Below are 18,730 nucleotides of genomic sequence, written 5' to 3'. Positions count from 1 at the left end.
CCGAAAATTGGTTTCTTTTCAAAAAAACTAGGCGTCTACAGCACCCGGTGTTCCCAGGCGGTCACCCATCCAAGTACTGACCGGGCCCGACGTTGCTTAACTTCAGTGATCGGACGAGAACTGGTGTTTTCAACGTGGTGTGGCCGTAGACGAGAGAAGGCGAATAAAACCCGTAGTTATGCTTAACTCAAGTCCGCCGAAAATTGGTTTCTTTTCAAAAAACTAGGCGTCTACAGCACCCGGTGTTCCCAGGCGGTCACCCATCCAAGTACTGACCGGGCCCGACGTTGCTTAACTTCAGTGATCGGACGAGAACTGGTGTTTTCAACGTGGTGTGGCCGTAGACGAGCGAAGGTGAATAAAACCCGTAGTTATTTTTACTCAAATTCTTTCTGTATCTTTTTTCCCCCGGGGCGGAGGGGGGGGGGGGAGCTAATGTTATGCCAAAGAAGACGTACAATGGCCTGAAGTGCGGAAAATTGATTTTTAGTTGAAACAATCGGGAAAAAAGGCGTCTACAGCACCCGGTGTTCCCAGGCGGTCACCCATCCAAGTACTAACCGGGCCCGACGTTGCTTAACTTCAGTGATCGGACGAGAACTGGTGTTTTCAACGTGGTATGGCCGTAGACGAGAGAAGACGAATAAAACCCGTAGTTATTCCAAACTCAAGTCCGCCGAAAATTGGTTTCTTTTCAAAAAAACTAGGCGTCTACAGCACCCGGTGTTCCCAGGCGGTCACCCATCCAAGTACTGACCGGGCCCGACGTTGCTTAACTTCAGTGATCGGACGAGAACTGGTGTTTTCAACGTGGTGTGGCCGTAGACGAGAGAAGGCGAATAAAACCCGTAGTTATGCTTAACTCAAGTCCGCCGAAAATTGGTTTCTTTTCAAAAAACTAGGCGTCTACAGCACCCGGTGTTCCCAGGCGGTCACCCATCCAAGTACTGACCGGGCCCGACGTTGCTTAACTTCAGTGATCGGACGAGAACTGGTGTTTTCAACGTGGTGTGGCCGTAGACGAGCGAAGGTGAATAAAACCCGTAGTTATTTTTACTCAAATTCTTTCTGTATCTTTTTTCCCCCGGGGCGGAGGGGGGGGGGGAGCTAATGTTATGCCAAAGAAGACGTACAATGGCCTGAAGTGCGGAAAATTGATTTTTAGTTGAAACAATCGGGAAAAAAGGCGTCTACAGCACCCGGTGTTCCCAGGCGGTCACCCATCCAAGTACTAACCGGGCCCGACGTTGCTTAACTTCAGTGATCGGACGAGAACTGGTGTTTTCAACGTGGTATGGCCGTAGACGAGAGAAGACGAATAAAACCCGTAGTTATTCCAAACTCAAGTCCGCCGAAAATTGGTTTCTTTTCAAAAAAACTAGGCGTCTACAGCACCCGGTGTTCCCAGGCGGTCACCCATCCAAGTACTGACCGGGCCCGACGTTGCTTAACTTCAGTGATCGGACGAGAACTGGTGTTTTCAACGTGGTGTGGCCGTAGACGAGAGAAGGCGAATAAAACCCGTAGTTATGCTTAACTCAAGTCCGCCGAAAATTGGTTTCTTTTCAAAAAACTAGGCGTCTACAGCACCCGGTGTTCCCAGGCGGTCACCCATCCAAGTACTGACCGGGCCCGACGTTGCTTAACTTCAGTGATCGGACGAGAACTGGTGTTTTCAACGTGGTGTGGCCGTAGACGAGCGAAGGTGAATAAAACCCGTAGTTATTTTTACTCAAATTCTTTCTGTATCTTTTTTCCCCCGGGGCGGAGGGGGGGGGAGCTAATGTTATGCCAAAGAAGACGTACAATGGCCTGAAGTGCGGAAAATTGATTTTTAGTTGAAACAATCGGGAAAAAAGGCGTCTACAGCACCCGGTGTTCCCAGGCGGTCACCCATCCAAGTACTAACCGGGCCCGACGTTGCTTAACTTCAGTGATCGGACGAGAACTGGTGTTTTCAACGTGGTATGGCCGTAGACGAGAGAAGACGAATAAAACCCGTAGTTATTCCAAACTCAAGTCCGCCGAAAATTGGTTTCTTTTCAAAAAAACTAGGCGTCTACAGCACCCGGTGTTCCCAGGCGGTCACCCATCCAAGTACTGACCGGGCCCGACGTTGCTTAACTTCAGTGATCGGACGAGAACTGGTGTTTTCAACGTGGTGTGGCCGTAGACGAGAGAAGGCGAATAAAACCCGTAGTTATGCTTAACTCAAGTCCGCCGAAAATTGGTTTCTTTTCAAAAAACTAGGCGTCTACAGCACCCGGTGTTCCCAGGCGGTCACCCATCCAAGTACTGACCGGGCCCGACGTTGCTTAACTTCAGTGATCGGACGAGAACTGGTGTTTTCAACGTGGTGTGGCCGTAGACGAGCGAAGGTGAATAAAACCCGTAGTTATTTTTACTCAAATTCTTTCTGTATCTTTTTTCCCCCGGGGCGGAGGGGGGGGGGGGAGCTAATGTTATGCCAAAGAAGACGTACAATGGCCTGAAGTGCGGAAAATTGATTTTTAGTTGAAACAATCGGGAAAAAAGGCGTCTACAGCACCCGGTGTTCCCAGGCGGTCACCCATCCAAGTACTAACCGGGCCCGACGTTGCTTAACTTCAGTGATCGGACGAGAACTGGTGTTTTCAACGTGGTATGGCCGTAGACGAGAGAAGACGAATAAAACCCGTAGTTATTCCAAACTCAAGTCCGCCGAAAATTGGTTTCTTTTCAAAAAAACTAGGCGTCTACAGCACCCGGTGTTCCCAGGCGGTCACCCATCCAAGTACTGACCGGGCCCGACGTTGCTTAACTTCAGTGATCGGACGAGAACTGGTGTTTTCAACGTGGTGTGGCCGTAGACGAGAGAAGGCGAATAAAACCCGTAGTTATGCTTAACTCAAGTCCGCCGAAAATTGGTTTCTTTTCAAAAAACTAGGCGTCTACAGCACCCGGTGTTCCCAGGCGGTCACCCATCCAAGTACTGACCGGGCCCGACGTTGCTTAACTTCAGTGATCGGACGAGAACTGGTGTTTTCAACGTGGTGTGGCCGTAGACGAGCGAAGGTGAATAAAACCCGTAGTTATTTTTACTCAAATTCTTTCTGTATCTTTTTTCCCCCGGGGCGGAGGGGGGGGGGGGAGCTAATGTTATGCCAAAGAAGACGTACAATGGCCTGAAGTGCGGAAAATTGATTTTTAGTTGAAACAATCGGGAAAAAAGGCGTCTACAGCACCCGGTGTTCCCAGGCGGTCACCCATCCAAGTACTAACCGGGCCCGACGTTGCTTAACTTCAGTGATCGGACGAGAACTGGTGTTTTCAACGTGGTATGGCCGTAGACGAGAGAAGACGAATAAAACCCGTAGTTATTCCAAACTCAAGTCCGCCGAAAATTGGTTTCTTTTCAAAAAAACTAGGCGTCTACAGCACCCGGTGTTCCCAGGCGGTCACCCATCCAAGTACTGACCGGGCCCGACGTTGCTTAACTTCAGTGATCGGACGAGAACTGGTGTTTTCAACGTGGTGTGGCCGTAGACGAGAGAAGGCGAATAAAACCCGTAGTTATGCTTAACTCAAGTCCGCCGAAAATTGGTTTCTTTTCAAAAAACTAGGCGTCTACAGCACCCGGTGTTCCCAGGCGGTCACCCATCCAAGTACTGACCGGGCCCGACGTTGCTTAACTTCAGTGATCGGACGAGAACTGGTGTTTTCAACGTGGTGTGGCCGTAGACGAGCGAAGGTGAATAAAACCCGTAGTTATTTTTACTCAAATTCTTTCTGTATCTTTTTTCCCCCGGGGCGGAGGGGGGGGGGAGCTAATGTTATGCCAAAGAAGACGTACAATGGCCTGAAGTGCGGAAAATTGATTTTTAGTTGAAACAATCGGGAAAAAAGGCGTCTACAGCACCCGGTGTTCCCAGGCGGTCACCCATCCAAGTACTAACCGGGCCCGACGTTGCTTAACTTCAGTGATCGGACGAGAACTGGTGTTTTCAACGTGGTATGGCCGTAGACGAGAGAAGACGAATAAAACCCGTAGTTATTCCAAACTCAAGTCCGCCGAAAATTGGTTTCTTTTCAAAAAAACTAGGCGTCTACAGCACCCGGTGTTCCCAGGCGGTCACCCATCCAAGTACTGACCGGGCCCGACGTTGCTTAACTTCAGTGATCGGACGAGAACTGGTGTTTTCAACGTGGTGTGGCCGTAGACGAGAGAAGGCGAATAAAACCCGTAGTTATGCTTAACTCAAGTCCGCCGAAAATTGGTTTCTTTTCAAAAAACTAGGCGTCTACAGCACCCGGTGTTCCCAGGCGGTCACCCATCCAAGTACTGACCGGGCCCGACGTTGCTTAACTTCAGTGATCGGACGAGAACTGGTGTTTTCAACGTGGTGTGGCCGTAGACGAGCGAAGGTGAATAAAACCCGTAGTTATTTTTACTCAAATTCTTTCTGTATCTTTTTTCCCCCGGGGCGGAGGGGGGGGGGGAGCTAATGTTATGCCAAAGAAGACGTACAATGGCCTGAAGTGCGGAAAATTGATTTTTAGTTGAAACAATCGGGAAAAAAGGCGTCTACAGCACCCGGTGTTCCCAGGCGGTCACCCATCCAAGTACTAACCGGGCCCGACGTTGCTTAACTTCAGTGATCGGACGAGAACTGGTGTTTTCAACGTGGTATGGCCGTAGACGAGAGAAGACGAATAAAACCCGTAGTTATTCCAAACTCAAGTCCGCCGAAAATTGGTTTCTTTTCAAAAAAACTAGGCGTCTACAGCACCCGGTGTTCCCAGGCGGTCACCCATCCAAGTACTGACCGGGCCCGACGTTGCTTAACTTCAGTGATCGGACGAGAACTGGTGTTTTCAACGTGGTGTGGCCGTAGACGAGAGAAGGCGAATAAAACCCGTAGTTATGCTTAACTCAAGTCCGCCGAAAATTGGTTTCTTTTCAAAAAACTAGGCGTCTACAGCACCCGGTGTTCCCAGGCGGTCACCCATCCAAGTACTGACCGGGCCCGACGTTGCTTAACTTCAGTGATCGGACGAGAACTGGTGTTTTCAACGTGGTGTGGCCGTAGACGAGCGAAGGTGAATAAAACCCGTAGTTATTTTTACTCAAATTCTTTCTGTATCTTTTTTCCCCCGGGGCGGAGGGGGGGGGAGCTAATGTTATGCCAAAGAAGACGTACAATGGCCTGAAGTGCGGAAAATTGATTTTTAGTTGAAACAATCGGGAAAAAAGGCGTCTACAGCACCCGGTGTTCCCAGGCGGTCACCCATCCAAGTACTAACCGGGCCCGACGTTGCTTAACTTCAGTGATCGGACGAGAACTGGTGTTTTCAACGTGGTATGGCCGTAGACGAGAGAAGACGAATAAAACCCGTAGTTATTCCAAACTCAAGTCCGCCGAAAATTGGTTTCTTTTCAAAAAAACTAGGCGTCTACAGCACCCGGTGTTCCCAGGCGGCCACCCATCCAAGTACTGACCGGGCCCGACGTTGCTTAACTTCAGTGATCGGACGAGAACTGGTGTTTTCAACGTGGTGTGGCCGTAGACGAGAGAAGGCGAATAAAACCCGTAGTTATGCTTAACTCAAGTCCGCCGAAAATTGGTTTCTTTTAAAAAAACTAGGCGTCTACAGCACCCGGTGTTCCCAGGCGGTCACCCATCCAAGTACTGACCGGGCCCGACGTTGCTTAACTTCAGTGATCGGACGAGAACTGGTGTTTTCAACGTGGTGTGGCCGTAGACGAGCGAAGGTGAATAAAACCCGTAGTTATTTTTACTCAAATTCTTTCTGTATCTTTTTTCCCCCGGGGCGGAGGGGGGGGGGAGCTAATGTTATGCCAAAGAAGACGTACAATGGCCTGAAGTGCGGAAAATTGATTTTTAGTTGAAACAATCGGGAAAAAAGGCGTCTACAGCACCCGGTGTTCCCAGGCGGTCACCCATCCAAGTACTAACCGGGCCCGACGTTGCTTAACTTCAGTGATCGGACGAGAACTGGTGTTTTCAACGTGGTATGGCCGTAGACGAGAGAAGACGAATAAAACCCGTAGTTATTCCAAACTCAAGTCCGCCGAAAATTGGTTTCTTTTCAAAAAAACTAGGCGTCTACAGCACCCGGTGTTCCCAGGCGGTCACCCATCCAAGTACTGACCGGGCCCGACGTTGCTTAACTTCAGTGATCGGACGAGAACTGGTGTTTTCAACGTGGTGTGGCCGTAGACGAGAGAAGGCGAATAAAACCCGTAGTTATGCTTAACTCAAGTCCGCCGAAAATTGGTTTCTTTTCAAAAAACTAGGCGTCTACAGCACCCGGTGTTCCCAGGCGGTCACCCATCCAAGTACTGACCGGGCCCGACGTTGCTTAACTTCAGTGATCGGACGAGAACTGGTGTTTTCAACGTGGTGTGGCCGTAGACGAGCGAAGGTGAATAAAACCCGTAGTTATTTTTACTCAAATTCTTTCTGTATCTTTTTTCCCCCGGGGCGGAGGGGGGGGGGAGCTAATGTTATGCCAAAGAAGACGTACAATGGCCTGAAGTGCGGAAAATTGATTTTTAGTTGAAACAATCGGGAAAAAAGGCGTCTACAGCACCCGGTGTTCCCAGGCGGTCACCCATCCAAGTACTAACCGGGCCCGACGTTGCTTAACTTCAGTGATCGGACGAGAACTGGTGTTTTCAACGTGGTATGGCCGTAGACGAGAGAAGACGAATAAAACCCGTAGTTATTCCAAACTCAAGTCCGCCGAAAATTGGTTTCTTTTCAAAAAAACTAGGCGTCTACAGCACCCGGTGTTCCCAGGCGGTCACCCATCCAAGTACTGACCGGGCCCGACGTTGCTTAACTTCAGTGATCGGACGAGAACTGGTGTTTTCAACGTGGTGTGGCCGTAGACGAGAGAAGGCGAATAAAACCCGTAGTTATGCTTAACTCAAGTCCGCCGAAAATTGGTTTCTTTTCAAAAAACTAGGCGTCTACAGCACCCGGTGTTCCCAGGCGGTCACCCATCCAAGTACTGACCGGGCCCGACGTTGCTTAACTTCAGTGATCGGACGAGAACTGGTGTTTTCAACGTGGTGTGGCCGTAGACGAGCGAAGGTGAATAAAACCCGTAGTTATTTTTACTCAAATTCTTTCTGTATCTTTTTTCCCCCGGGGCGGAGGGGGGGGGAGCTAATGTTATGCCAAAGAAGACGTACAATGGCCTGAAGTGCGGAAAATTGATTTTTAGTTGAAACAATCGGGAAAAAAGGCGTCTACAGCACCCGGTGTTCCCAGGTGGTCACCCATCCAAGTACTAACCGGGCCCGACGTTGCTTAACTTCAGTGATCGGACGAGAACTGGTGTTTTCAACGTGGTATGGCCGTAGACGAGAGAAGACGAATAAAACCCGTAGTTATTCCAAACTCAAGTCCGCCGAAAATTGGTTTCTTTTCAAAAAAACTAGGCGTCTACAGCACCCGGTGTTCCCAGGCGGTCACCCATCCAAGTACTGACCGGGCCCGACGTTGCTTAACTTCAGTGATCGGACGAGAACTGGTGTTTTCAACGTGGTGTGGCCGTAGACGAGAGAAGGCGAATAAAACCCGTAGTTATGCTTAACTCACTGAAGTTAAGCAACGTCGGGCCCGGTCAGTACTTGGATGGGTGACCGCCTGGGAACACCGGGTGCTGTAGACGCCTAGTTTTTTGAAAAGAAACCAATTTTCGGCGGACTTGAGTTAAGCATAACTACGGGTTTTATTCGCCTTCTCTCGTCTACGGCCACACCACGTTGAAAACACCAGTTCTCGTCCGATCACTGAAGTTAAGCAACGTCGGGCCCGGTCAGTACTTGGATGGGTGACCGCCTGGGAACACCGGGTGCTGTAGACGCCTAGTTTTTTTGAAAAGAAACCAATTTTCGGCGGACTTGAGTTTGGAATAACTACGGGTTTTATTCGTCTTCTCTCGTCTACGGCCATACCACGTTGAAAACACCAGTTCTCGTCCGATCACTGAAGTTAAGCAACGTCGGGCCCGGTTAGTACTTGGATGGGTGACCACCTGGGAACACCGGGTGCTGTAGACGCCTTTTTTCCCGATTGTTTCAACTAAAAATCAATTTTCCGCGAATAAAACCCGTAGTTATGCTTAACTCAAGTCCGCCGAAAATTGGTTTCTTTTCAAAAAACTAGGCGTCTACAGCACCCGGTGTTCCCAGGCGGTCACCCATCCAAGTACTGACCGGGCCCGACGTTGCTTAACTTCAGTGATCGGACGAGAACTGGTGTTTTCAACGTGGTGTGGCCGTAGACGAGCGAAGGTGAATAAAACCCGTAGTTATTTTTACTCAAATTCTTTCTGTATCTTTTTTCCCCCGGGGCGGAGGGGGGGGGGGAGCTAATGTTATGCCAAAGAAGACGTACAATGGCCTGAAGTGCGGAAAATTGATTTTTAGTTGAAACAATCGGGAAAAAAGGCGTCTACAGCACCCGGTGTTCCCAGGCGGTCACCCATCCAAGTACTAACCGGGCCCGACGTTGCTTAACTTCAGTGATCGGACGAGAACTGGTGTTTTCAACGTGGTATGGCCGTAGACGAGAGAAGACGAATAAAACCCGTAGTTATTCCAAACTCAAGTCCGCCGAAAATTGGTTTCTTTTCAAAAAAACTAGGCGTCTACAGCACCCGGTGTTCCCAGGCGGTCACCCATCCAAGTACTGACCGGGCCCGACGTTGCTTAACTTCAGTGATCGGACGAGAACTGGTGTTTTCAACGTGGTGTGGCCGTAGACGAGAGAAGGCGAATAAAACCCGTAGTTATGCTTAACTCAAGTCCGCCGAAAATTGGTTTCTTTTCAAAAAACTAGGCGTCTACAGCACCCGGTGTTCCCAGGCGGTCACCCATCCAAGTACTGACCGGGCCCGACGTTGCTTAACTTCAGTGATCGGACGAGAACTGGTGTTTTCAACGTGGTGTGGCCGTAGACGAGCGAAGGTGAATAAAACCCGTAGTTATTTTTACTCAAATTCTTTCTGTATCTTTTTTCCCGCGGGGCGGAGGGGGGGGGGAGCTAATGTTATGCCAAAGAAGACGTACAATGGCCTGAAGTGCGGAAAATTGATTTTTAGTTGAAACAATCGGGAAAAAAGGCGTCTACAGCACCCGGTGTTCCCAGGCGGTCACCCATCCAAGTACTAACCGGGCCCGACGTTGCTTAACTTCAGTGATCGGACGAGAACTGGTGTTTTCAACGTGGTATGGCCGTAGACGAGAGAAGACGAATAAAACCCGTAGTTATTCCAAACTCAAGTCCGCCGAAAATTGGTTTCTTTTCAAAAAAACTAGGCGTCTACAGCACCCGGTGTTCCCAGGCGGTCACCCATCCAAGTACTGACCGGGCCCGACGTTGCTTAACTTCAGTGATCGGACGAGAACTGGTGTTTTCAACGTGGTGTGGCCGTAGACGAGAGAAGGCGAATAAAACCCGTAGTTATGCTTAACTCAAGTCCGCCGAAAATTGGTTTCTTTTCAAAAAACTAGGCGTCTACAGCACCCGGTGTTCCCAGGCGGTCACCCATCCAAGTACTGACCGGGCCCGACGTTGCTTAACTTCAGTGATCGGACGAGAACTGGTGTTTTCAACGTGGTGTGGCCGTAGACGAGCGAAGGTGAATAAAACCCGTAGTTATTTTTACTCAAATTCTTTCTGTATCTTTTTTCCCCCGGGGCGGAGGGGGGGGGGAGCTAATGTTATGCCAAAGAAGACGTACAATGGCCTGAAGTGCGGAAAATTGATTTTTAGTTGAAACAATCGGGAAAAAAGGCGTCTACAGCACCCGGTGTTCCCAGGCGGTCACCCATCCAAGTACTAACCGGGCCCGACGTTGCTTAACTTCAGTGATCGGACGAGAACTGGTGTTTTCAACGTGGTATGGCCGTAGACGAGAGAAGACGAATAAAACCCGTAGTTATTCCAAACTCAAGTCCGCCGAAAATTGGTTTCTTTTCAAAAAAACTAGGCGTCTACAGCACCCGGTGTTCCCAGGCGGTCACCCATCCAAGTACTGACCGGGCCCGACGTTGCTTAACTTCAGTGATCGGACGAGAACTGGTGTTTTCAACGTGGTGTGGCCGTAGACGAGAGAAGGCGAATAAAACCCGTAGTTATGCTTAACTCAAGTCCGCCGAAAATTGGTTTCTTTTCAAAAAACTAGGCGTCTACAGCACCCGGTGTTCCCAGGCGGTCACCCATCCAAGTACTGACCGGGCCCGACGTTGCTTAACTTCAGTGATCGGACGAGAACTGGTGTTTTCAACGTGGTGTGGCCGTAGACGAGCGAAGGTGAATAAAACCCGTAGTTATTTTTACTCAAATTCTTTCTGTATCTTTTTTCCCGCGGGGCGGAGGGGGGGGGGAGCTAATGTTATGCCAAAGAAGACGTACAATGGCCTGAAGTGCGGAAAATTGATTTTTAGTTGAAACAATCGGGAAAAAAGGCGTCTACAGCACCCGGTGTTCCCAGGCGGTCACCCATCCAAGTACTAACCGGGCCCGACGTTGCTTAACTTCAGTGATCGGACGAGAACTGGTGTTTTCAACGTGGTATGGCCGTAGACGAGAGAAGACGAATAAAACCCGTAGTTATTCCAAACTCAAGTCCGCCGAAAATTGGTTTCTTTTCAAAAAAACTAGGCGTCTACAGCACCCGGTGTTCCCAGGCGGTCACCCATCCAAGTACTGACCGGGCCCGACGTTGCTTAACTTCAGTGATCGGACGAGAACTGGTGTTTTCAACGTGGTGTGGCCGTAGACGAGAGAAGGCGAATAAAACCCGTAGTTATGCTTAACTCAAGTCCGCCGAAAATTGGTTTCTTTTCAAAAAACTAGGCGTCTACAGCACCCGGTGTTCCCAGGCGGTCACCCATCCAAGTACTGACCGGGCCCGACGTTGCTTAACTTCAGTGATCGGACGAGAACTGGTGTTTTCAACGTGGTGTGGCCGTAGACGAGCGAAGGTGAATAAAACCCGTAGTTATTTTTACTCAAATTCTTTCTGTATCTTTTTTCCCCCGGGGCGGAGGGGGGGGGGGAGCTAATGTTATGCCAAAGAAGACGTACAATGGCCTGAAGTGCGGAAAATTGATTTTTAGTTGAAACAATCGGGAAAAAAGGCGTCTACAGCACCCGGTGTTCCCAGGCGGTCACCCATCCAAGTACTAACCGGGCCCGACGTTGCTTAACTTCAGTGATCGGACGAGAACTGGTGTTTTCAACGTGGTATGGCCGTAGACGAGAGAAGACGAATAAAACCCGTAGTTATTCCAAACTCAAGTCCGCCGAAAATTGGTTTCTTTTCAAAAAAACTAGGCGTCTACAGCACCCGGTGTTCCCAGGCGGTCACCCATCCAAGTACTGACCGGGCCCGACGTTGCTTAACTTCAGTGATCGGACGAGAACTGGTGTTTTCAACGTGGTGTGGCCGTAGACGAGAGAAGGCGAATAAAACCCGTAGTTATGCTTAACTCAAGTCCGCCGAAAATTGGTTTCTTTTCAAAAAACTAGGCGTCTACAGCACCCGGTGTTCCCAGGCGGTCACCCATCCAAGTACTGACCGGGCCCGACGTTGCTTAACTTCAGTGATCGGACGAGAACTGGTGTTTTCAACGTGGTGTGGCCGTAGACGAGCGAAGGTGAATAAAACCCGTAGTTATTTTTACTCAAATTCTTTCTGTATCTTTTTTCCCCCGGGGCGGAGGGGGGGGAGCTAATGTTATGCCAAAGAAGACGTACAATGGCCTGAAGTGCGGAAAATTGATTTTTAGTTGAAACAATCGGGAAAAAAGGCGTCTACAGCACCCGGTGTTCCCAGGCGGTCACCCATCCAAGTACTAACCGGGCCCGACGTTGCTTAACTTCAGTGATCGGACGAGAACTGGTGTTTTCAACGTGGTATGGCCGTAGACGAGAGAAGACGAATAAAACCCGTAGTTATTCCAAACTCAAGTCCGCCGAAAATTGGTTTCTTTTCAAAAAAACTAGGCGTCTACAGCACCCGGTGTTCCCAGGCGGTCACCCATCCAAGTACTGACCGGGCCCGACGTTGCTTAACTTCAGTGATCGGACGAGAACTGGTGTTTTCAACGTGGTGTGGCCGTAGACGAGAGAAGGCGAATAAAACCCGTAGTTATGCTTAACTCAAGTCCGCCGAAAATTGTTTTCTTTTCAAAAAACTAGGCGTCTACAGCACCCGGTGTTCCCAGGCGGTCACCCATCCAAGTACTGACCGGGCCCGACGTTGCTTAACTTCAGTGATCGGACGAGAACTGGTGTTTTCAACGTGGTGTGGCCGTAGACGAGCGAAGGTGAATAAAACCCGTAGTTATTTTTACTCAAATTCTTTCTGTATCTTTTTTCCCCCGGGGCGGAGGGGGGGGGGGGAACTAATGTTATGCCAAAGAAGACGTACAATGGCCTGAAGTGCGGAAAATTGATTTTTAGTTGAAACAATCGGGAAAAAAGGCGTCTACAGCACCCGGTGTTCCCAGGCGGTCACCCATCCAAGTACTAACCGGGCCCGACGTTGCTTAACTTCAGTGATCGGACGAGAACTGGTGTTTTCAACGTGGTATGGCCGTAGACGAGAGAAGACGAATAAAACCCGTAGTTATTCCAAACTCAAGTCCGCCGAAAATTGGTTTCTTTTCAAAAAAACTAGGCGTCTACAGCACCCGGTGTTCCCAGGCGGTCACCCATCCAAGTACTGACCGGGCCCGACGTTGCTTAACTTCAGTGATCGGACGAGAACTGGTGTTTTCAACGTGGTGTGGCCGTAGACGAGAGAAGGCGAATAAAACCCGTAGTTATGCTTAACTCAAGTCCGCCGAAAATTGGTTTCTTTTCAAAAAACTAGGCGTCTACAGCACCCGGTGTTCCCAGGCGGTCACCCATCCAAGTACTGACCGGGCCCGACGTTGCTTAACTTCAGTGATCGGACGAGAACTGGTGTTTTCAACGTGGTGTGGCCGTAGACGAGCGAAGGTGAATAAAACCCGTAGTTATTTTTACTCAAATTCTTTCTGTATCTTTTTTCCCCCGGGGCGGAGGGGGGGGGGGAGCTAATGTTATGCCAAAGAAGACGTACAATGGCCTGAAGTGCGGAAAATTGATTTTTAGTTGAAACAATCGGGAAAAAAGGCGTCTACAGCACCCGGTGTTCCCAGGCGGTCACCCATCCAAGTACTAACCGGGCCCGACGTTGCTTAACTTCAGTGATCGGACGAGAACTGGTGTTTTCAACGTGGTATGGCCGTAGACGAGAGAAGACGAATAAAACCCGTAGTTATTCCAAACTCAAGTCCGCCGAAAATTGGTTTCTTTTCAAAAAAACTAGGCGTCTACAGCACCCGGTGTTCCCAGGCGGTCACCCATCCAAGTACTGACCGGGCCCGACGTTGCTTAACTTCAGTGATCGGACGAGAACTGGTGTTTTCAACGTGGTGTGGCCGTAGACGAGAGAAGGCGAATAAAACCCGTAGTTATGCTTAACTCAAGTCCGCCGAAAATTGGTTTCTTTTCAAAAAACTAGGCGTCTACAGCACCCGGTGTTCCCAGGCGGTCACCCATCCAAGTACTGACCGGGCCCGACGTTGCTTAACTTCAGTGATCGGACGAGAACTGGTGTTTTCAACGTGGTGTGGCCGTAGACGAGCGAAGGTGAATAAAACCCGTAGTTATTTTTACTCAAATTCTTTCTGTATCTTTTTTCCCCCGGGGCGGAGGGGGGGGGGAGCTAATGTTATGCCAAAGAAGACGTACAATGGCCTGAAGTGCGGAAAATTGATTTTTAGTTGAAACAATCGGGAAAAAAGGCGTCTACAGCACCCGGTGTTCCCAGGCGGTCACCCATCCAAGTACTAACCGGGCCCGACGTTGCTTAACTTCAGTGATCGGACGAGAACTGGTGTTTTCAACGTGGTATGGCCGTAGACGAGAGAAGACGAATAAAACCCGTAGTTATTCCAAACTCAAGTCCGCCGAAAATTGGTTTCTTTTCAAAAAAACTAGGCGTCTACAGCACCCGGTGTTCCCAGGCGGTCACCCATCTAAGTACTGACCGGGCCCGACGTTGCTTAACTTCAGTGATCGGACGAGAACTGGTGTTTTCAACGTGGTGTGGCCGTAGACGAGAGAAGGCGAATAAAACCCGTAGTTATGCTTAACTCAAGTCCGCCGAAAATTGGTTTCTTTTAAAAAAACTAGGCGTCTACAGCACCCGGTGTTCCCAGGCGGTCACCCATCCAAGTACTGACCGGGCCCGACGTTGCTTAACTTCAGTGATCGGACGAGAACTGGTGTTTTCAACGTGGTGTGGCCGTAGACGAGCGAAGGTGAATAAAACCCGTAGTTATTTTTACTCAAATTCTTTCTGTATCTTTTTTCCCCCGGGGCGGAGGGGGGGGAGCTAATGTTATGCCAAAGAAGACGTACAATGGCCTGAAGTGCGGAAAATTGATTTTTAGTTGAAACAATCGGGAAAAAAGGCGTCTACAGCACCCGGTGTTCCCAGGCGGTCACCCATCCAAGTACTAACCGGGCCCGACGTTGCTTAACTTCAGTGATCGGACGAGAACTGGTGTTTTCAACGTGGTATGGCCGTAGACGAGAGAAGACGAATAAAACCCGTAGTTATTCCAAACTCAAGTCCGCCGAAAATTGGTTTCTTTTCAAAAAAACTAGGCGTCTACAGCACCCGGTGTTCCCAGGCGGTCACCCATCCAAGTACTGACCGGGCCCGACGTTGCTTAACTTCAGTGATCGGACGAGAACTGGTGTTTTCAACGTGGTGTGGCCGTAGACGAGAGAAGGCGAATAAAACCCGTAGTTATGCTTAACTCAAGTCCGCCGAAAATTGGTTTCTTTTCAAAAAACTAGGCGTCTACAGCACCCGGTGTTCCCAGGCGGTCACCCATCCAAGTACTGACCGGGCCCGACGTTGCTTAACTTCAGTGATCGGACGAGAACTGGTGTTTTCAACGTGGTGTGGCCGTAGACGAGCGAAGGTGAATAAAACCCGTAGTTATTTTTACTCAAATTCTTTCTGTATCTTTTTTCCCCCGGGGCGGAGGGGGGGGGAGCTAATGTTATGCCAAAGAAGACGTACAATGGCCTGAAGTGCGGAAAATTGATTTTTAGTTGAAACAATCGGGAAAAAAGGCGTCTACAGCACCCGGTGTTCCCAGGCGGTCACCCATCCAAGTACTAACCGGGCCCGACGTTGCTTAACTTCAGTGATCGGACGAGAACTGGTGTTTTCAACGTGGTATGGCCGTAGACGAGAGAAGACGAATAAAACCCGTAGTTATTCCAAACTCAAGTCCGCCGAAAATTGGTTTCTTTTCAAAAAAACTAGGCGTCTACAGCACCCGGTGTTCCCAGGCGGTCACCCATCCAAGTACTGACCGGGCCCGACGTTGCTTAACTTCAGTGATCGGACGAGAACTGGTGTTTTCAACGTGGTGTGGCCGTAGACGAGAGAAGGCGAATAAAACCCGTAGTTATGCTTAACTCAAGTCCGCCGAAAATTGGTTTCTTTTCAAAAAACTAGGCGTCTACAGCACCCGGTGTTCCCAGGCGGTCACCCATCCAAGTACTGACCGGGCCCGACGTTGCTTAACTTCAGTGATCGGACGAGAACTGGTGTTTTCAACGTGGTGTGGCCGTAGACGAGCGAAGGTGAATAAAACCCGTAGTTATTTTTACTCAAATTCTTTCTGTATCTTTTTTCCCCCGGGGCGGAGGGGGGGGGGGGAGCTAATGTTATGCCAAAGAAGACGTACAATGGCCTGAAGTGCGGAAAATTGATTTTTAGTTGAAACAATCGGGAAAAAAGGCGTCTACAGCACCCGGTGTTCCCAGGCGGTCACCCATCCAAGTACTAACCGGGCCCGACGTTGCTTAACTTCAGTGATCGGACGAGAACTGGTGTTTTCAACGTGGTATGGCCGTAGACGAGAGAAGACGAATAAAACCCGTAGTTATTCCAAACTCAAGTCCGCCGAAAATTGGTTTCTTTTCAAAAAAACTAGGCGTCTACAGCACCCGGTGTTCCCAGGCGGTCACCCATCCAAGTACTGACCGGGCCCGACGTTGCTTAACTTCAGTGATCGGACGAGAACTGGTGTTTTCAACGTGGTGTGGCCGTAGACGAGAGAAGGCGAATAAAACCCGTAGTTATGCTTAACTCAAGTCCGCCGAAAATTGGTTTCTTTTCAAAAAACTAGGCGTCTACAGCACCCGGTGTTCCCAGGCGGTCACCCATCCAAGTACTGACCGGGCCCGACGTTGCTTAACTTCAGTGATCGGACGAGAACTGGTGTTTTCAACGTGGTGTGGCCGTAGACGAGCGAAGGTGAATAAAACCCGTAGTTATTTTTACTCAAATTCTTTCTGTATCTTTTTTCCCCCGGGGCGGAGGGGGGGGGGAGCTAATGTTATGCCAAAGAAGACGTACAATGGCCTGAAGTGCGGAAAATTGATTTTTAGTTGAAACAATCGGGAAAAAAGGCGTCTACAGCACCCGGTGTTCCCAGGCGGTCACCCATCCAAGTACTAACCGGGCCCGACGTTGCTTAACTTCAGTGATCGGACGAGAACTGGTGTTTTCAACGTGGTATGGCCGTAGACGAGAGAAGACGAATAAAACCCGTAGTTATTCCAAACTCAAGTCCGCCGAAAATTGGTTTCTTTTCAAAAAAACTAGGCGTCTACAGCACCCGGTGTTCCCAGGCGGTCACCCATCCAAGTACTGACCGGGCCCGACGTTGCTTAACTTCAGTGATCGGACGAGAACTGGTGTTTTCAACGTGGTGTGGCCGTAGACGAGAGAAGGCGAATAAAACCCGTAGTTATGCTTAACTCAAGTCCGCCGAAAATTGGTTTCTTTTCAAAAAACTAGGCGTCTACAGCACCCGGTGTTCCCAGGCGGTCACCCATCCAAGTACTGACCGGGCCCGACGTTGCTTAACTTCAGTGATCGGACGAGAACTGGTGTTTTCAACGTGGTGTGGCCGTAGACGAGCGAAGGTGAATAAAACCCGTAGTTATTTTTACTCAAATTCTTTCTGTATCTTTTTTCCCCCGGGGCGGAGGGGGGGGGGGTGAGCTAATGTTATGCCAAAGAAGACGTACAATGGCCTGAAGTGCGGAAAATTGATTTTTAGTTGAAACAATCGGGAAAAAAGGCGTCTACAGCACCCGGTGTTCCCAGGCGGTCACCCATCCAAGTACTAACCGGGCCCGACGTTGCTTAACTTCAGTGATCGGACGAGAACTGGTGTTTTCAACGTGGTATGGCCGTAGACGAGAGAAGACGAATAAAACCCGTAGTTATTCCAAACTCAAGTCCGCCGAAAATTGGTTTCTTTTCAAAAAAACTAGGCGTCTACAGCACCCGGTGTTCCCAGGCGGTCACCCATCCAAGTACTGACCGGGCCCGACGTTGCTTAACTTCAGTGATCGGACGAGAACTGGTGTTTTCAACGTGGTGTGGCCGTAGACGAGAGAAGGCGAATAAAACCCGTAGTTATGCTTAACTCAAGTCCGCCGAAAATTGGTTTCTTTTCAAAAAACTAGGCGTCTACAGCACCCGGTGTTCCCAGGCGGTCACCCATCCAAGTACTGACCGGGCCCGACGTTGCTTAACTTCAGTGATCGGACGAGAACTGGTGTTTTCAACGTGGTGTGGCCGTAGACGAGCGAAGGTGAATAAAACCCGTAGTTATTTTTACTCAAATTCTTTCTGTATCTTTTTTCCCCCGGGGCGGAGGGGGGGGGGGAGCTAATGTTATGCCAAAGAAGACGTACAATGGCCTGAAGTGCGGAAAATTGATTTTTAGTTGAAACAATCGGGAAAAAAGGCGTCTACAGCACCCGGTGTTCCCAGGCGGTCACCCATCCAAGTACTAACCGGGCCCGACGTTGCTTAACTTCAGTGATCGGACGAGAACTGGTGTTTTCAACGTGGTATGGCCGTAGACGAGAGAAGACGAATAAAACCCGTAGTTATTCCAAACTCAAGTCCGCCGAAAATTGGTTTCTTTTCAAAAAAACTAGGCGTCTACAGCACCCGGTGTTCCCAGGCGGTCACCCATCCAAGTACTGACCGGGCCCGACGTTGCTTAACTTCAGTGATCGGACGAGAACTGGTGTTTTCAACGTGGTGTGGCCGTAGACGAGAGAAGGCGAATAAAACCCGTAGTTATGCTTAACTCAAGTCCGCCGAAAATTGGTTTCTTTTCAAAAAACTAGGAGTCTACAGCACCCGGTGTTCCCAGGCGGTCACCCATCCAAGTACTGACCGGGCCCGACGTTGCTTAACTTCAGTGATCGGACGAGAACTGGTGTTTTCAACGTGGTGTGGCCGTAGACGAGCGAAGGTGAATAAAACCCGTAGTTATTTTTACTCAAATTCTTTCTGTATCTTTTTTCCCCCGGGACGGAGGGGGGGGGGAGCTAATGTTATGCCAAAGAAAACGTACAATGGCCTGAAGTGCGGAAAATTGATTTTTAGTTGAAACAATCGGGAAAAAAGGCGTCTACAGCACCCGGTGTTCCCAGGCGGTCACCCATCCAAGTACTAACCGGGCCCGACGTTGCTTAACTTCAGTGATCGGACGAGAACTGGTGTTTTCAACGTGGTATGGCCGTAGACGAGAGAAGACGAATAAAACCCGTAGTTATTC

The 18,730-nt window shown here is 49.7% G+C and overlaps 83 non-coding genes across 83 annotated transcripts; 2 read left to right on the top strand and 81 right to left on the bottom strand.

Moving 5' to 3' along the window:
- Positions 1-32: 32 nt before the first annotated feature.
- On the bottom strand, positions 33-151 carry LOC130011304 (5S ribosomal RNA). Its single transcript, XR_008786611.1, has one exon. It is a non-coding gene; the product is annotated as a 5S ribosomal RNA (ribosomal RNA).
- A 76-nt stretch (positions 152-227) lies between these two features.
- Positions 228-346, bottom strand: LOC130011303 (5S ribosomal RNA). Its single transcript, XR_008786610.1, has one exon. It is a non-coding gene; the product is annotated as a 5S ribosomal RNA (ribosomal RNA).
- A 166-nt stretch (positions 347-512) lies between these two features.
- LOC130011768 (5S ribosomal RNA) lies at positions 513-631 on the bottom strand. The gene has a single exon (XR_008787077.1). It is a non-coding gene; the product is annotated as a 5S ribosomal RNA (ribosomal RNA).
- Positions 632-708: 77 nt separating this feature from the next.
- On the bottom strand, positions 709-827 carry LOC130011302 (5S ribosomal RNA). The gene has a single exon (XR_008786609.1). It is a non-coding gene; the product is annotated as a 5S ribosomal RNA (ribosomal RNA).
- A 76-nt stretch (positions 828-903) lies between these two features.
- On the bottom strand, positions 904-1,022 carry LOC130011301 (5S ribosomal RNA). Its single transcript, XR_008786608.1, has one exon. It is a non-coding gene; the product is annotated as a 5S ribosomal RNA (ribosomal RNA).
- Positions 1,023-1,187: 165 nt separating this feature from the next.
- LOC130011767 (5S ribosomal RNA) lies at positions 1,188-1,306 on the bottom strand. The gene has a single exon (XR_008787076.1). It is a non-coding gene; the product is annotated as a 5S ribosomal RNA (ribosomal RNA).
- A 77-nt stretch (positions 1,307-1,383) lies between these two features.
- Positions 1,384-1,502, bottom strand: LOC130011300 (5S ribosomal RNA). Its single transcript, XR_008786607.1, has one exon. It is a non-coding gene; the product is annotated as a 5S ribosomal RNA (ribosomal RNA).
- A 76-nt stretch (positions 1,503-1,578) lies between these two features.
- On the bottom strand, positions 1,579-1,697 carry LOC130011299 (5S ribosomal RNA). Its single transcript, XR_008786606.1, has one exon. It is a non-coding gene; the product is annotated as a 5S ribosomal RNA (ribosomal RNA).
- Positions 1,698-1,860: 163 nt separating this feature from the next.
- Positions 1,861-1,979, bottom strand: LOC130011766 (5S ribosomal RNA). Its single transcript, XR_008787075.1, has one exon. It is a non-coding gene; the product is annotated as a 5S ribosomal RNA (ribosomal RNA).
- Positions 1,980-2,056: 77 nt separating this feature from the next.
- Positions 2,057-2,175, bottom strand: LOC130011298 (5S ribosomal RNA). The gene has a single exon (XR_008786605.1). It is a non-coding gene; the product is annotated as a 5S ribosomal RNA (ribosomal RNA).
- Positions 2,176-2,251: 76 nt separating this feature from the next.
- On the bottom strand, positions 2,252-2,370 carry LOC130011297 (5S ribosomal RNA). The gene has a single exon (XR_008786604.1). It is a non-coding gene; the product is annotated as a 5S ribosomal RNA (ribosomal RNA).
- A 166-nt stretch (positions 2,371-2,536) lies between these two features.
- On the bottom strand, positions 2,537-2,655 carry LOC130011765 (5S ribosomal RNA). The gene has a single exon (XR_008787074.1). It is a non-coding gene; the product is annotated as a 5S ribosomal RNA (ribosomal RNA).
- A 77-nt stretch (positions 2,656-2,732) lies between these two features.
- Positions 2,733-2,851, bottom strand: LOC130011295 (5S ribosomal RNA). The gene has a single exon (XR_008786602.1). It is a non-coding gene; the product is annotated as a 5S ribosomal RNA (ribosomal RNA).
- A 76-nt stretch (positions 2,852-2,927) lies between these two features.
- Positions 2,928-3,046, bottom strand: LOC130011294 (5S ribosomal RNA). Its single transcript, XR_008786601.1, has one exon. It is a non-coding gene; the product is annotated as a 5S ribosomal RNA (ribosomal RNA).
- Positions 3,047-3,212: 166 nt separating this feature from the next.
- On the bottom strand, positions 3,213-3,331 carry LOC130011764 (5S ribosomal RNA). Its single transcript, XR_008787073.1, has one exon. It is a non-coding gene; the product is annotated as a 5S ribosomal RNA (ribosomal RNA).
- Positions 3,332-3,408: 77 nt separating this feature from the next.
- LOC130011293 (5S ribosomal RNA) lies at positions 3,409-3,527 on the bottom strand. The gene has a single exon (XR_008786600.1). It is a non-coding gene; the product is annotated as a 5S ribosomal RNA (ribosomal RNA).
- Positions 3,528-3,603: 76 nt separating this feature from the next.
- Positions 3,604-3,722, bottom strand: LOC130011292 (5S ribosomal RNA). The gene has a single exon (XR_008786599.1). It is a non-coding gene; the product is annotated as a 5S ribosomal RNA (ribosomal RNA).
- Positions 3,723-3,886: 164 nt separating this feature from the next.
- On the bottom strand, positions 3,887-4,005 carry LOC130011762 (5S ribosomal RNA). The gene has a single exon (XR_008787071.1). It is a non-coding gene; the product is annotated as a 5S ribosomal RNA (ribosomal RNA).
- Positions 4,006-4,082: 77 nt separating this feature from the next.
- Positions 4,083-4,201, bottom strand: LOC130011291 (5S ribosomal RNA). Its single transcript, XR_008786598.1, has one exon. It is a non-coding gene; the product is annotated as a 5S ribosomal RNA (ribosomal RNA).
- A 76-nt stretch (positions 4,202-4,277) lies between these two features.
- LOC130011290 (5S ribosomal RNA) lies at positions 4,278-4,396 on the bottom strand. Its single transcript, XR_008786597.1, has one exon. It is a non-coding gene; the product is annotated as a 5S ribosomal RNA (ribosomal RNA).
- A 165-nt stretch (positions 4,397-4,561) lies between these two features.
- LOC130011761 (5S ribosomal RNA) lies at positions 4,562-4,680 on the bottom strand. The gene has a single exon (XR_008787070.1). It is a non-coding gene; the product is annotated as a 5S ribosomal RNA (ribosomal RNA).
- A 77-nt stretch (positions 4,681-4,757) lies between these two features.
- On the bottom strand, positions 4,758-4,876 carry LOC130011289 (5S ribosomal RNA). The gene has a single exon (XR_008786596.1). It is a non-coding gene; the product is annotated as a 5S ribosomal RNA (ribosomal RNA).
- A 76-nt stretch (positions 4,877-4,952) lies between these two features.
- LOC130011288 (5S ribosomal RNA) lies at positions 4,953-5,071 on the bottom strand. The gene has a single exon (XR_008786595.1). It is a non-coding gene; the product is annotated as a 5S ribosomal RNA (ribosomal RNA).
- Positions 5,072-5,234: 163 nt separating this feature from the next.
- On the bottom strand, positions 5,235-5,353 carry LOC130011760 (5S ribosomal RNA). The gene has a single exon (XR_008787069.1). It is a non-coding gene; the product is annotated as a 5S ribosomal RNA (ribosomal RNA).
- Positions 5,354-5,430: 77 nt separating this feature from the next.
- LOC130011601 (5S ribosomal RNA) lies at positions 5,431-5,549 on the bottom strand. Its single transcript, XR_008786908.1, has one exon. It is a non-coding gene; the product is annotated as a 5S ribosomal RNA (ribosomal RNA).
- Positions 5,550-5,625: 76 nt separating this feature from the next.
- On the bottom strand, positions 5,626-5,744 carry LOC130011287 (5S ribosomal RNA). The gene has a single exon (XR_008786594.1). It is a non-coding gene; the product is annotated as a 5S ribosomal RNA (ribosomal RNA).
- Positions 5,745-5,908: 164 nt separating this feature from the next.
- LOC130011759 (5S ribosomal RNA) lies at positions 5,909-6,027 on the bottom strand. The gene has a single exon (XR_008787068.1). It is a non-coding gene; the product is annotated as a 5S ribosomal RNA (ribosomal RNA).
- Positions 6,028-6,104: 77 nt separating this feature from the next.
- On the bottom strand, positions 6,105-6,223 carry LOC130011286 (5S ribosomal RNA). The gene has a single exon (XR_008786592.1). It is a non-coding gene; the product is annotated as a 5S ribosomal RNA (ribosomal RNA).
- A 76-nt stretch (positions 6,224-6,299) lies between these two features.
- Positions 6,300-6,418, bottom strand: LOC130011284 (5S ribosomal RNA). The gene has a single exon (XR_008786590.1). It is a non-coding gene; the product is annotated as a 5S ribosomal RNA (ribosomal RNA).
- Positions 6,419-6,582: 164 nt separating this feature from the next.
- LOC130011758 (5S ribosomal RNA) lies at positions 6,583-6,701 on the bottom strand. The gene has a single exon (XR_008787067.1). It is a non-coding gene; the product is annotated as a 5S ribosomal RNA (ribosomal RNA).
- A 77-nt stretch (positions 6,702-6,778) lies between these two features.
- LOC130011283 (5S ribosomal RNA) lies at positions 6,779-6,897 on the bottom strand. The gene has a single exon (XR_008786589.1). It is a non-coding gene; the product is annotated as a 5S ribosomal RNA (ribosomal RNA).
- Positions 6,898-6,973: 76 nt separating this feature from the next.
- On the bottom strand, positions 6,974-7,092 carry LOC130011282 (5S ribosomal RNA). Its single transcript, XR_008786588.1, has one exon. It is a non-coding gene; the product is annotated as a 5S ribosomal RNA (ribosomal RNA).
- A 163-nt stretch (positions 7,093-7,255) lies between these two features.
- LOC130011802 (5S ribosomal RNA) lies at positions 7,256-7,374 on the bottom strand. The gene has a single exon (XR_008787112.1). It is a non-coding gene; the product is annotated as a 5S ribosomal RNA (ribosomal RNA).
- A 77-nt stretch (positions 7,375-7,451) lies between these two features.
- On the bottom strand, positions 7,452-7,570 carry LOC130011281 (5S ribosomal RNA). The gene has a single exon (XR_008786587.1). It is a non-coding gene; the product is annotated as a 5S ribosomal RNA (ribosomal RNA).
- Positions 7,571-7,759: 189 nt separating this feature from the next.
- On the top strand, positions 7,760-7,878 carry LOC130011280 (5S ribosomal RNA). The gene has a single exon (XR_008786586.1). It is a non-coding gene; the product is annotated as a 5S ribosomal RNA (ribosomal RNA).
- Positions 7,879-7,955: 77 nt separating this feature from the next.
- On the top strand, positions 7,956-8,074 carry LOC130011690 (5S ribosomal RNA). Its single transcript, XR_008786999.1, has one exon. It is a non-coding gene; the product is annotated as a 5S ribosomal RNA (ribosomal RNA).
- A 107-nt stretch (positions 8,075-8,181) lies between these two features.
- Positions 8,182-8,300, bottom strand: LOC130011279 (5S ribosomal RNA). The gene has a single exon (XR_008786585.1). It is a non-coding gene; the product is annotated as a 5S ribosomal RNA (ribosomal RNA).
- Positions 8,301-8,465: 165 nt separating this feature from the next.
- On the bottom strand, positions 8,466-8,584 carry LOC130011757 (5S ribosomal RNA). Its single transcript, XR_008787066.1, has one exon. It is a non-coding gene; the product is annotated as a 5S ribosomal RNA (ribosomal RNA).
- A 77-nt stretch (positions 8,585-8,661) lies between these two features.
- Positions 8,662-8,780, bottom strand: LOC130011278 (5S ribosomal RNA). The gene has a single exon (XR_008786584.1). It is a non-coding gene; the product is annotated as a 5S ribosomal RNA (ribosomal RNA).
- Positions 8,781-8,856: 76 nt separating this feature from the next.
- LOC130011277 (5S ribosomal RNA) lies at positions 8,857-8,975 on the bottom strand. The gene has a single exon (XR_008786583.1). It is a non-coding gene; the product is annotated as a 5S ribosomal RNA (ribosomal RNA).
- Positions 8,976-9,139: 164 nt separating this feature from the next.
- On the bottom strand, positions 9,140-9,258 carry LOC130011756 (5S ribosomal RNA). The gene has a single exon (XR_008787065.1). It is a non-coding gene; the product is annotated as a 5S ribosomal RNA (ribosomal RNA).
- Positions 9,259-9,335: 77 nt separating this feature from the next.
- On the bottom strand, positions 9,336-9,454 carry LOC130011276 (5S ribosomal RNA). The gene has a single exon (XR_008786581.1). It is a non-coding gene; the product is annotated as a 5S ribosomal RNA (ribosomal RNA).
- Positions 9,455-9,530: 76 nt separating this feature from the next.
- LOC130011275 (5S ribosomal RNA) lies at positions 9,531-9,649 on the bottom strand. Its single transcript, XR_008786580.1, has one exon. It is a non-coding gene; the product is annotated as a 5S ribosomal RNA (ribosomal RNA).
- Positions 9,650-9,813: 164 nt separating this feature from the next.
- Positions 9,814-9,932, bottom strand: LOC130011755 (5S ribosomal RNA). The gene has a single exon (XR_008787064.1). It is a non-coding gene; the product is annotated as a 5S ribosomal RNA (ribosomal RNA).
- Positions 9,933-10,009: 77 nt separating this feature from the next.
- On the bottom strand, positions 10,010-10,128 carry LOC130011273 (5S ribosomal RNA). The gene has a single exon (XR_008786578.1). It is a non-coding gene; the product is annotated as a 5S ribosomal RNA (ribosomal RNA).
- Positions 10,129-10,204: 76 nt separating this feature from the next.
- On the bottom strand, positions 10,205-10,323 carry LOC130011272 (5S ribosomal RNA). The gene has a single exon (XR_008786577.1). It is a non-coding gene; the product is annotated as a 5S ribosomal RNA (ribosomal RNA).
- Positions 10,324-10,487: 164 nt separating this feature from the next.
- On the bottom strand, positions 10,488-10,606 carry LOC130011754 (5S ribosomal RNA). Its single transcript, XR_008787063.1, has one exon. It is a non-coding gene; the product is annotated as a 5S ribosomal RNA (ribosomal RNA).
- Positions 10,607-10,683: 77 nt separating this feature from the next.
- LOC130011271 (5S ribosomal RNA) lies at positions 10,684-10,802 on the bottom strand. Its single transcript, XR_008786576.1, has one exon. It is a non-coding gene; the product is annotated as a 5S ribosomal RNA (ribosomal RNA).
- Positions 10,803-10,878: 76 nt separating this feature from the next.
- Positions 10,879-10,997, bottom strand: LOC130011270 (5S ribosomal RNA). Its single transcript, XR_008786575.1, has one exon. It is a non-coding gene; the product is annotated as a 5S ribosomal RNA (ribosomal RNA).
- Positions 10,998-11,162: 165 nt separating this feature from the next.
- LOC130011753 (5S ribosomal RNA) lies at positions 11,163-11,281 on the bottom strand. Its single transcript, XR_008787062.1, has one exon. It is a non-coding gene; the product is annotated as a 5S ribosomal RNA (ribosomal RNA).
- Positions 11,282-11,358: 77 nt separating this feature from the next.
- Positions 11,359-11,477, bottom strand: LOC130011269 (5S ribosomal RNA). Its single transcript, XR_008786574.1, has one exon. It is a non-coding gene; the product is annotated as a 5S ribosomal RNA (ribosomal RNA).
- Positions 11,478-11,553: 76 nt separating this feature from the next.
- On the bottom strand, positions 11,554-11,672 carry LOC130011268 (5S ribosomal RNA). The gene has a single exon (XR_008786573.1). It is a non-coding gene; the product is annotated as a 5S ribosomal RNA (ribosomal RNA).
- A 162-nt stretch (positions 11,673-11,834) lies between these two features.
- Positions 11,835-11,953, bottom strand: LOC130011751 (5S ribosomal RNA). The gene has a single exon (XR_008787060.1). It is a non-coding gene; the product is annotated as a 5S ribosomal RNA (ribosomal RNA).
- A 77-nt stretch (positions 11,954-12,030) lies between these two features.
- LOC130011267 (5S ribosomal RNA) lies at positions 12,031-12,149 on the bottom strand. Its single transcript, XR_008786572.1, has one exon. It is a non-coding gene; the product is annotated as a 5S ribosomal RNA (ribosomal RNA).
- A 76-nt stretch (positions 12,150-12,225) lies between these two features.
- LOC130011266 (5S ribosomal RNA) lies at positions 12,226-12,344 on the bottom strand. The gene has a single exon (XR_008786571.1). It is a non-coding gene; the product is annotated as a 5S ribosomal RNA (ribosomal RNA).
- A 166-nt stretch (positions 12,345-12,510) lies between these two features.
- LOC130011750 (5S ribosomal RNA) lies at positions 12,511-12,629 on the bottom strand. Its single transcript, XR_008787059.1, has one exon. It is a non-coding gene; the product is annotated as a 5S ribosomal RNA (ribosomal RNA).
- A 77-nt stretch (positions 12,630-12,706) lies between these two features.
- On the bottom strand, positions 12,707-12,825 carry LOC130011265 (5S ribosomal RNA). Its single transcript, XR_008786570.1, has one exon. It is a non-coding gene; the product is annotated as a 5S ribosomal RNA (ribosomal RNA).
- Positions 12,826-12,901: 76 nt separating this feature from the next.
- Positions 12,902-13,020, bottom strand: LOC130011264 (5S ribosomal RNA). The gene has a single exon (XR_008786569.1). It is a non-coding gene; the product is annotated as a 5S ribosomal RNA (ribosomal RNA).
- Positions 13,021-13,185: 165 nt separating this feature from the next.
- Positions 13,186-13,304, bottom strand: LOC130011749 (5S ribosomal RNA). Its single transcript, XR_008787058.1, has one exon. It is a non-coding gene; the product is annotated as a 5S ribosomal RNA (ribosomal RNA).
- A 77-nt stretch (positions 13,305-13,381) lies between these two features.
- Positions 13,382-13,500, bottom strand: LOC130011262 (5S ribosomal RNA). Its single transcript, XR_008786567.1, has one exon. It is a non-coding gene; the product is annotated as a 5S ribosomal RNA (ribosomal RNA).
- A 76-nt stretch (positions 13,501-13,576) lies between these two features.
- On the bottom strand, positions 13,577-13,695 carry LOC130011261 (5S ribosomal RNA). The gene has a single exon (XR_008786566.1). It is a non-coding gene; the product is annotated as a 5S ribosomal RNA (ribosomal RNA).
- A 164-nt stretch (positions 13,696-13,859) lies between these two features.
- Positions 13,860-13,978, bottom strand: LOC130011748 (5S ribosomal RNA). Its single transcript, XR_008787057.1, has one exon. It is a non-coding gene; the product is annotated as a 5S ribosomal RNA (ribosomal RNA).
- Positions 13,979-14,055: 77 nt separating this feature from the next.
- Positions 14,056-14,174, bottom strand: LOC130011585 (5S ribosomal RNA). Its single transcript, XR_008786893.1, has one exon. It is a non-coding gene; the product is annotated as a 5S ribosomal RNA (ribosomal RNA).
- Positions 14,175-14,250: 76 nt separating this feature from the next.
- On the bottom strand, positions 14,251-14,369 carry LOC130011260 (5S ribosomal RNA). The gene has a single exon (XR_008786565.1). It is a non-coding gene; the product is annotated as a 5S ribosomal RNA (ribosomal RNA).
- Positions 14,370-14,531: 162 nt separating this feature from the next.
- On the bottom strand, positions 14,532-14,650 carry LOC130011747 (5S ribosomal RNA). Its single transcript, XR_008787056.1, has one exon. It is a non-coding gene; the product is annotated as a 5S ribosomal RNA (ribosomal RNA).
- Positions 14,651-14,727: 77 nt separating this feature from the next.
- On the bottom strand, positions 14,728-14,846 carry LOC130011259 (5S ribosomal RNA). Its single transcript, XR_008786564.1, has one exon. It is a non-coding gene; the product is annotated as a 5S ribosomal RNA (ribosomal RNA).
- Positions 14,847-14,922: 76 nt separating this feature from the next.
- LOC130011258 (5S ribosomal RNA) lies at positions 14,923-15,041 on the bottom strand. Its single transcript, XR_008786563.1, has one exon. It is a non-coding gene; the product is annotated as a 5S ribosomal RNA (ribosomal RNA).
- Positions 15,042-15,204: 163 nt separating this feature from the next.
- LOC130011746 (5S ribosomal RNA) lies at positions 15,205-15,323 on the bottom strand. The gene has a single exon (XR_008787055.1). It is a non-coding gene; the product is annotated as a 5S ribosomal RNA (ribosomal RNA).
- A 77-nt stretch (positions 15,324-15,400) lies between these two features.
- On the bottom strand, positions 15,401-15,519 carry LOC130011257 (5S ribosomal RNA). Its single transcript, XR_008786562.1, has one exon. It is a non-coding gene; the product is annotated as a 5S ribosomal RNA (ribosomal RNA).
- Positions 15,520-15,595: 76 nt separating this feature from the next.
- On the bottom strand, positions 15,596-15,714 carry LOC130011256 (5S ribosomal RNA). The gene has a single exon (XR_008786561.1). It is a non-coding gene; the product is annotated as a 5S ribosomal RNA (ribosomal RNA).
- A 166-nt stretch (positions 15,715-15,880) lies between these two features.
- On the bottom strand, positions 15,881-15,999 carry LOC130011745 (5S ribosomal RNA). Its single transcript, XR_008787054.1, has one exon. It is a non-coding gene; the product is annotated as a 5S ribosomal RNA (ribosomal RNA).
- A 77-nt stretch (positions 16,000-16,076) lies between these two features.
- On the bottom strand, positions 16,077-16,195 carry LOC130011255 (5S ribosomal RNA). Its single transcript, XR_008786560.1, has one exon. It is a non-coding gene; the product is annotated as a 5S ribosomal RNA (ribosomal RNA).
- A 76-nt stretch (positions 16,196-16,271) lies between these two features.
- LOC130011254 (5S ribosomal RNA) lies at positions 16,272-16,390 on the bottom strand. Its single transcript, XR_008786559.1, has one exon. It is a non-coding gene; the product is annotated as a 5S ribosomal RNA (ribosomal RNA).
- A 164-nt stretch (positions 16,391-16,554) lies between these two features.
- Positions 16,555-16,673, bottom strand: LOC130011744 (5S ribosomal RNA). Its single transcript, XR_008787053.1, has one exon. It is a non-coding gene; the product is annotated as a 5S ribosomal RNA (ribosomal RNA).
- Positions 16,674-16,750: 77 nt separating this feature from the next.
- LOC130011253 (5S ribosomal RNA) lies at positions 16,751-16,869 on the bottom strand. Its single transcript, XR_008786558.1, has one exon. It is a non-coding gene; the product is annotated as a 5S ribosomal RNA (ribosomal RNA).
- A 76-nt stretch (positions 16,870-16,945) lies between these two features.
- On the bottom strand, positions 16,946-17,064 carry LOC130011251 (5S ribosomal RNA). Its single transcript, XR_008786556.1, has one exon. It is a non-coding gene; the product is annotated as a 5S ribosomal RNA (ribosomal RNA).
- A 167-nt stretch (positions 17,065-17,231) lies between these two features.
- LOC130011743 (5S ribosomal RNA) lies at positions 17,232-17,350 on the bottom strand. The gene has a single exon (XR_008787052.1). It is a non-coding gene; the product is annotated as a 5S ribosomal RNA (ribosomal RNA).
- A 77-nt stretch (positions 17,351-17,427) lies between these two features.
- LOC130011250 (5S ribosomal RNA) lies at positions 17,428-17,546 on the bottom strand. Its single transcript, XR_008786555.1, has one exon. It is a non-coding gene; the product is annotated as a 5S ribosomal RNA (ribosomal RNA).
- A 76-nt stretch (positions 17,547-17,622) lies between these two features.
- LOC130011249 (5S ribosomal RNA) lies at positions 17,623-17,741 on the bottom strand. The gene has a single exon (XR_008786554.1). It is a non-coding gene; the product is annotated as a 5S ribosomal RNA (ribosomal RNA).
- A 165-nt stretch (positions 17,742-17,906) lies between these two features.
- On the bottom strand, positions 17,907-18,025 carry LOC130011742 (5S ribosomal RNA). The gene has a single exon (XR_008787051.1). It is a non-coding gene; the product is annotated as a 5S ribosomal RNA (ribosomal RNA).
- A 77-nt stretch (positions 18,026-18,102) lies between these two features.
- LOC130011248 (5S ribosomal RNA) lies at positions 18,103-18,221 on the bottom strand. The gene has a single exon (XR_008786553.1). It is a non-coding gene; the product is annotated as a 5S ribosomal RNA (ribosomal RNA).
- A 76-nt stretch (positions 18,222-18,297) lies between these two features.
- LOC130011904 (5S ribosomal RNA) lies at positions 18,298-18,416 on the bottom strand. The gene has a single exon (XR_008787218.1). It is a non-coding gene; the product is annotated as a 5S ribosomal RNA (ribosomal RNA).
- Positions 18,417-18,580: 164 nt separating this feature from the next.
- Positions 18,581-18,699, bottom strand: LOC130011740 (5S ribosomal RNA). The gene has a single exon (XR_008787049.1). It is a non-coding gene; the product is annotated as a 5S ribosomal RNA (ribosomal RNA).
- Between the last annotated feature and the right edge of the window lie 31 nt (positions 18,700-18,730).

The sequence above is a fragment of the Patella vulgata genome, chromosome 2 (genome assembly GCF_932274485.2).
Source record: "Patella vulgata chromosome 2, xgPatVulg1.2, whole genome shotgun sequence".
Taxonomy (NCBI): domain Eukaryota; kingdom Metazoa; phylum Mollusca; class Gastropoda; family Patellidae; genus Patella; species Patella vulgata.
Note: the sequence above shows the minus strand (reverse complement) of the source record. Positions and strands in the feature narration are given on the sequence as shown.